Consider the following 8404-nt stretch of genomic DNA (forward strand, 5'->3'; position numbering starts at 1 on the left):
GCCACAGAACCTGTAGCGAGGTGGAACACAGCTTACATGGACAACACTATGGGAAAAACTCAAGTGTACAAGTTGTTTCCTTGTTTCAAAAAAGGTAAAAACTGTAGATTGATGACAAACCTCATTTTAGATGTTGATCCATTTCCCAAACAGACAAAAATGTTGACAAAATTCATGAATTTGTGCTTGAAAATCAATGACAGACTATTGTAAGAGATGAGGAAGTTATATGGACTATCTTGGAGCTCAGTTCAGCAAATTTTAACAGAAGATTTGGGAATGAGAAGGGTCCCTGCGAAATTTGTGCCTCGGGTTCTGACTGACCAGCAAAAAGAGTGTTGAGTAGAAACATGCCATGCTTTGAAAAAAAAATAGCTCCAAATCAACCCAGACTTCTTTTCCCCAAGGTCATTACTGGTGATGACACATGGTTTTAGTCTTCCGACCCTAAAAACAAACATCAACCACGTCAGTGGAAGCTACCATCATCACCTCACCCAAAAAAAGCTCATTGAGTGAAATCAATGATCAAGAAGATGCTCTTACTTTTTTTGTTTTTTAAATGTGAGGGGCATAGCACATTTGGAGTTCTTTCCACCAGGTCAGACGGTTAATCAAACTTTCTATTTAGACATTCTGAAAAGCTTGTGTACTAGAGTGTGATAAAAAAAAGGCATAATTTCGAGAAAAGAAAAAACAAAGGCCTGATTTGTGGCAGTTGGAGGACTGGTTTTGCCACCAGGACAATGCACCTGCTCGTGCAGCCAGCTCAATGCTCCAGTTTTTGGCAAACAAAACAAAACAACCCAGCATGCCTCTCTTACCCCACACACCTGACCACCTGACTTCACTCTGTGCAACTTCTTTTTGTTTCTCAGAATGCAGAGAGACATGAAGGGACAGTGATTTGAGGACACAGAAGAGGTGAAGAAAAAAGTAAGGGAGGTGCTGTCAGCCATCCAAACAGATGAGTTTGAAAATGTTTCCATGAATGGAATCACAGACTTGACAAAGTAGGTGATAAGGTTTTTTTTTAAATTTAAATAGTTAGCTTTAAAAAAAACTCACTTTTTTGGATCTCATTGTATGTTTTTTGTAGAATTGATTGGTTCTGTTTTCTTAATATATATAATATATATTGAATATTAAAATATATCAATTTTGATATAACAATATATATTTATATAGCAGTATCTATATTATATGATACATATATTATATGTTACATATAATATCATATATTGAATGTATTATATTGTATATATTAAATACATACATTGTTTATATTTTGTATATATATTGAATATATTTCTATAATATTGTATATATTGAACATATTATATATGTTCAAATATATTAGAACATTTTGTTGTGCTTTAGATGAATGTTTACAAGCCAAATTAGTTTTCCATTCAATAATCCTTACACAAATTATACTAGGAAATATGGTATTCTGTTTCTAATAAAAATTCCTCATTTTCATTTGCTTAATTTCTGTGCCGCTTCTTGTTTTCTAAAATTTCTTTTTTGTAAAGCTTTGCCCTTTTAGTCTTTTAGCATTGACTGTTTTAAGGAGCGGATTCCTCTATAGTTTGGTTGGGAGATGCCCTCTTGGACTAGTTCAGTTCCGTATTCTACGGGTGAATTAGTGAAGTGATTGGAGGAGTGCCACCAGTCTCTCAGAGTCAAGTAGCACGACCATTTTAAATGAGTTTGGCACGATACAAAACCCAAGGTCTATACTTACAACCCATCCCCACTTCTGATCCTAGTTTTGATGCTGTACCAAGCCCTATGCCTAGCCCTAGCACAATCGCTCAGAGTAACCCTAAAACAACCCTAATTGTAATTCTAACATTAGTTACTAGGGCAGGGTCAACACTCATTTCAATGACGAAACCTCACCTTAACCCTTAGTCCTAAACCTAACTCATACCATAACACTACTGCTAGTAGCTATCACTACTCCTAGCCCTAGCTCAACCACTACCCCCCTTCCCATAACACTACACAAAACCCTGGGCCTAAACATATTTTAAGCCTAACCCTAATCCTAACTCCTTACCCCTAACCCTAAATATAAATTCTATCATGTTTTTGTTCTGACTCTGCCCATACCACCATGTCATCTAAATACGTTTGGATTTCTTTGTGCATCCACACCCCTCATTCTCTGGTAATTATAACTTCTAATTTGTAGAGTGGTTTTCTCCTTGTCTTCTTCTTGAATTTGAGTTTGGAAATAATCTTTAATGTTTAGAACAGTGAAGGAAAAAAAACTCCTTGTTATTTTTATAAGACGTGATCTACCTTTGTAAGCACCACAGCACATCCTGGCTGAATGTTCAATAAGCTGCAACTACAACCGCATTTAAAGAATCTAAAGATTAAAAAACGTTTGAGAAAACAGACAATGGGGGACAATTTGAAGATGCCTAAAAAATGATGCTAAAGAACGTGGTCTTGAATATGAGTCTGAAGAAGGTGGTCTCAAAAAAATCTGAAGAGAATTCTTTTTAAAAATAAAAGACTAAAAACAAATTAAGAAGAGAATGGCCCTGAACAAAGTTTTAAGAAATGAGTATGACAACATAGTGGAGATGAGGACAACCTGGAGAGAAAGGCCTCAGACACAAAATCCACAGACTTTTCAGAATAAAAGTGAAAAGCCAAACTCACTGCCATCAAGGACATGCCAACTCATAGCAACCCTATGGGAGTTTCTGAGACTGTAATTGGTTACAGGAGTAGAAAGTCCTGTTTTTCTTGGAGCCACTGGTGGGTTTGAACTGGGGTCCTTGTAGTTAGAAGACTGTGTTGGGCCGGGTTGACTAGAGAAACAAATCCAGTGGCACTCATATAAGTGTAAGAAAGAGCTTATACCAAGAAGTAAATGTTTATCAAGAAAACATCCCAGCACAGTCCAACTCAAGTCCATAAGCCCAATACTCATCCTTCTTCAGACTCATGCAGCCACATGCTATGATGCCGAATGCAGGAAGATCACGCAGGCTGGTGGGTGCAAAGTCTTGTGGATCTCATGGTGGTGGTGGATGCATCTCCAGGGCTCTGGCAGAAACCAGGGTTTGGCAGGGTTCGGAAAAAGAGAACACTTTGCTAAATTAGATAATAAGATTCTTTGGAAGAAATGTTCCATTCAATAAGAAACAGGTTCCGAGGGACGAAAACAAGCCAAAAATGCCTGGCTGTGAATCAAGAGGTCTGCATTGATAGAAATCAGTTGAAGAGCAAATTGGATAAAATGCAGACCTCTTGATTCACAGAGTCTGAATCTTTGAAAATATTGCACGAACACCCACAGTCTGAGAAGTAGACTAGATCTCCTCCCACTTAGAACGGAGGTGGAAATGCAGGAGGCGATGAGGAATTCAGATCCACCTGCATCGCCCTGGGAGGTAGAAACGTTGAGCCTGTGACCTGAATGGAGCCCCACGGTGTGAACGGATGAGGAAAGCATGCAGCGACCTCAAAATAGAGCCACACAAATCCCAAGCAAGACCCCGTCTCAAGATGACCATCTGAAGAGCAGAGAGCCCCAAAGACAGAGCCTGCCAAAGGAACACAGGAAGCACATGTCCTGGGAACCAAAGAAAGATGTTCAATCGACACCGGTGACTCAAGTGCAAGCCAGGCTTCTGAGAGAATGGAAAGCTCCCACTGTGAGCAGGGAGGCCTGTGCGCCAGCACAGAGCCCGGGAGACCGTGGGAGAAAGGGCACAAAGTTGTACTTGAAAAATTTACTAGAGCACAAAAGACAGCCCCCTCCGTCCTCAAATGACAACCCTTTTCCTCATACCACATCTGTTCTCTTCCCAGGAGAAACACAGATGTTACCAGAGCAAGCCACTCTCCACAGAGAGATACGAGGAAGCCTTTCTTGGGGATACAAGCATTCAGAAACACAGTGCCCATGGCAAAAATGCTCTGGAAGATAATTCTTGGGTTTTTTTTTCAAGGCCCCTAAGTCCAGGGAAACAGTCTTTGAAGAAAATAGAAGCAAAAAGTTGCCTTTCCCTAACCTGCCACCACCGCATTACTTGAATTAGCATAATCAAAACTGCCTTTATAAGAATTAATTCTGCAATTATTTGATTGGGTCATAAAGCTGTTGCATCACCTTCAGTGGTTCTCCTGGTTTATTCTGAGTTCAAAAATTCAGAATTAATTGAACCTAAAGTGGATTTTGTTTAAAAAATTGCAGCTTTTCAGTGTATCTGCATCTACACATACTATAACTACAAATTAATTTTCTAGCATGAATATAGCTCCATATTCTGGAAAAGAATTAGATATTTGGTACTAATAAATGGTGGGAGGTGTTTCAAAAAGACTGCTTTTACCTTTGATTACCCTTGTGAATTTTAGCTTCTCAGAAAAAGGAAGGAATTTATATTTTTGGATATGGATTTATGAAGCATATGATACTGATATATCATACAGGAAAACAATCAAGGAGGCCACTGTATGAAAGTTAAATTGTGTAAGTTACTTCAAATTTTATAAAATAATTAAAGGCAATGTTAATAAATATTAAAATAAAATATTCTTGTGTCTAGGTATTCAATCTCTACATATGATTGTGTTTAAAATTTTAAATCACTTCTTAAACCGGGATGAAATGGTCACCGGCAACCGTTACATAATCTTGTTAACTACATGTTAATTGGCTGATCAATTAGGACTTCACAGTATGGCGCAAATAAAAAGGTGCAAACAACATGAAATAACAGCTATGGGTAGGTTAAACTTCCTTATTTAAAAGAAAGAAGAAAAATCTCGAGTTAAAAATCAAGTAAAATAGCCCCCAACAAATCTAACAAATGGGAAGACATTCAGTAGATTTTAAATAAATGGAAGACTGGTAAATAATGCTATAGGTTAGCCCAAGATAAAAACAAATTGAGTACCGCAAGATTTGGCCTGGCTCATGCAGGCACCTCTTTAACTTTGGTGTGATTTTCTTTTATCACAACACTGTCTTCATATGGCACGCACTTTGAGTCTCCTCTGTGCTGTTCTCATGCTGCCAAGCGTTACTGTATCCTAAAGGTACAACGCGGCTCGATGGGCTCCTCTGTCCAAATGGTCTTCAGCCTCTGGCCCCAGGATTCCACCGTAATCTTGCTTTCTTCTTCAGATGTTAACTCGAGAGCAGAACTGATCTGAGGGGCCAAGATTTTAAAGCCACACAGGTACAGTACGCCATGCTGATACCACAAAGAGAGAAAGGCGCGGGTTAGAAATTGAACCCACCAGGTACCACTTGTTTCCATGACTACAGGACAAACGGTATGAAAACCCGTTAGAAGCACTTCAATACTACTTACAACTCAGCAAATTCAAACTCACTGCCAGTGAGTTGGCACCCACAACAATCCGACAGGACAGAGGGGGGCTGCCCCGGCGAGTTCCTGCCACTTTAACTTTTGGCAGGACTGGAAAGCCCCCACCTTTCCATCCTGGAGCAACTGCTGGTTTCAAACTGTGGACCTTGTCGTTAGCTACCCCGTGCATCACCAGTATGCCACCAGGGCTCCTTTAAAACTACACAGATGACAGGTTTTCCAATGAGGAGCAATTTGAATAACTAGGAGCTCCAACGTCTATTATTACAATTGGGATTCCACTACAATCTTTGCTACTGCTGAAATGAAAAATTACAGTTTTGATTGGTTAGACAATGTCCAAGACATTCTTATGATGGATTAGTCTAGAATGAGGGAGAGGTCTAGATAGGTAATGTGCCAGCATGAAATATTGTTTCAAGAAACATCATTAAATGAACAATACTACATGTTAAACAATCTTTAACACATACTACTTACGTCTAAAGAACAGAATAGCCCTACATATATAGGGTTCTTGGTATAAATAGAATATATATATTTCACAATATATATATATATAGGATATATGGACTAACGGGAAATACATATAACTGTTAAGCAATTATTTCTGAGGGTGCACCTAAGATGATTGATTTTCTGCTTTCATATTTCACTATGACCCATTTCTTTTACATCATGTAATTTTAACTGGAAGAATTCCAGCTTGACCTCTGGTAGGCAATAGAGCAGTTGGTTTACAGAGAAGGAAGCCCGGGTTTAGCTGGTACCCTTTTCCTCAGCAGAGCAGAACCAGTTGGAATCACTGTTCTCCTTTCGATGGCCATTTGGCCCCCTGGGGACATCACACTCCTCCCCTTTGTGTGACTTCCTATAAAGCCGGTACATTTATGATCTCTGCCCTCTCTCAGCTGTGGGTCCCCGGGAGGTGTGCCAGTGATCTAATATGTGATATCTTCTGGGAATATCCCTTCATGGGCATGAAAACCAGTTCTGCCCTGGGCTCCGGAGCTCCTCCAAGTGTGGAGAGGGGCCTGCAAGGCCTTAGCATGGAGTGTTTGCCCATCTTTCCTGTACCCACCTTGGTCCTGGCTCAGAGGAGCTGCTCATCAGGACACTGCACTTTCCAGACAAGGCTCGGCCACATTTCTCCCTCTCTCCTCAGGTGCTGGGGTACACCTGGGCCGCACAATCTGAGAAGAGGTCCTGGGGCTGTTGGGTAGCGAAGCTCCTAGCCCTTGAAAGCTGGAGGGGGAACAGCAATGGGAAGGCATGGCCCAGGGTACCTGGACCCCTACCCTTGGTGGGGCTGACTGTACAGCAGAGGCCTAAAGAGAGGTCTCCAGAAATGTACACAAGGACCCTCCTTTCCTTGTGTCTGGGATCAGGGAAACCCAACCTATGCCCTCAGGTCCTATGTGCTGACCATATACACTCACAAATGGATCACAAGCACACACACAAGCGAGCTCACACACTGACCCCCAGAAGGCAGAAAATCAGTCGTCTTTGTCTCACCCTCAGAAATAATTGCTTAGCGGTTATGTGTTTCTTGTCAGTACATGTTTCCTGGATATATATTGTGTATTATATTTATACACAATAACCCTATTGTGTTAGGCAGGGTTCTCTAGAAAAATAAAACCAGGACACTTATGAGTGTAGATAGATAGATAGATAGATAGATAGATAGATAGATAGATAGATAGATAGATAGATAGATAGATTTATGCCATGAGAAGGAATACAACAGCTAATTAGTCCACAGCAGCACAGAGGGTTCAGTCCAACTCACTATCATGGAACAGTGAATATACTGGAAGTCCTTCAACTCACATGGGCTGCTGGGTCCAAGTTCAAGCAAGTAGACAGCAGAGTCCTCCCTGGGGTAAGGCAAGCAGAGTCTGCCCACAGGCAACAAGCAGCAGGGTGGGTCACCAACAATCAGTAGCTTGGGAGCTTAGAGAAGCAGGCCCAGATGGGACATCAAATGCAAGCAATGCAAGGCAACAGAATCCACCAGCCTCAAGCTCAAGCAATATACGCACCAGCAGCATGGCAAAGCGGGTCTCTCAGGAGCCTCAAGCTCTAGCAACAAGATTCATGGGCTGGCCCGGCCCATAGGTAATGTAGCTCACAAGGTGAGGCAGAGAACTAGCTACAGCAGCAGCACACTCCAGCACACTCTGATCACCAGAGAGCAAGAGAGACGAGGGCTGACCTTCCAGAGCCATTTATCTCTTGCCCTCCAACCGAACTGCAACCTGATAAATGCCACATGTTCCTATTGGCCAGATTGCCACAATAAACCTAACGATCACACCTATATATGTAGGGCTATTATGGTCTTTAAACATAGTGTGATAACTTGCTTAAAATATATTGTTGTTCATTTAATGATGTTTCTTGAACAATATTTCATGATAACATTATACATCTAGACCTTACCTCATTCTAGATTAATCCATCGGAAGAGTGTCTTGGATATTGTCTAACCAATTAAAATTAATTTTTGTGGCTCAGTGAGTCACCACCGACAACACCCAAGTCAGGTTCCCTAGGTTGGTTTAGCTTCCATCCAAACAATATCAACCAATAGAATATATAAACAGCACATATGATTATAAGATAGTCTATCGGTTGCGCTATTCAATGCTGCTAAGCAGAGCATTTCAAAGGGCACCATGCTTCACTTTCTACATTCCAGTAGACTCAAGAGTGTAGGGTTCAAGCTTACATCAAGTTTCATTTCTTGTGACATCTGCTTACCGGCAGGGGCCACAGATAGGCCTGCAGATCAGAACTGATTGTGTCCTTCGTGTCATTCCATATCTGGTCACCTCTGGTTAGTGATACTGCCAATTTACCCTGGAGAGACGAGGAGAGGACAGACTATGTTGGCTCAAGAGGTCTTCTGATGCTTACCATCTGGGGGTCACGTTCCCTCATTCAGATAGCTCCTGCTTCTGGATTCCTTAAAAGGTAGCTCCAATGCAATTTCTTCCTCTAGAAGGATTTCGGGCTCTGTGTTTTTACCT

General features: G+C 41.0%; 1 pseudogene; it reads left to right on the top strand.

Moving 5' to 3' along the window:
- Nucleotides 1-3148: 3148 nt before the first annotated feature.
- Nucleotides 3149-3956, top strand: LOC142440167 (5-azacytidine-induced protein 2 pseudogene; annotated as a pseudogene).
- The last annotated feature ends 4448 nt before the right edge of the window (nt 3957-8404 follow it).

Source organism: Tenrec ecaudatus, chromosome 1, assembly GCF_050624435.1.
Source record: "Tenrec ecaudatus isolate mTenEca1 chromosome 1, mTenEca1.hap1, whole genome shotgun sequence".
NCBI classification, from domain to species: domain Eukaryota; kingdom Metazoa; phylum Chordata; class Mammalia; order Afrosoricida; family Tenrecidae; genus Tenrec; species Tenrec ecaudatus.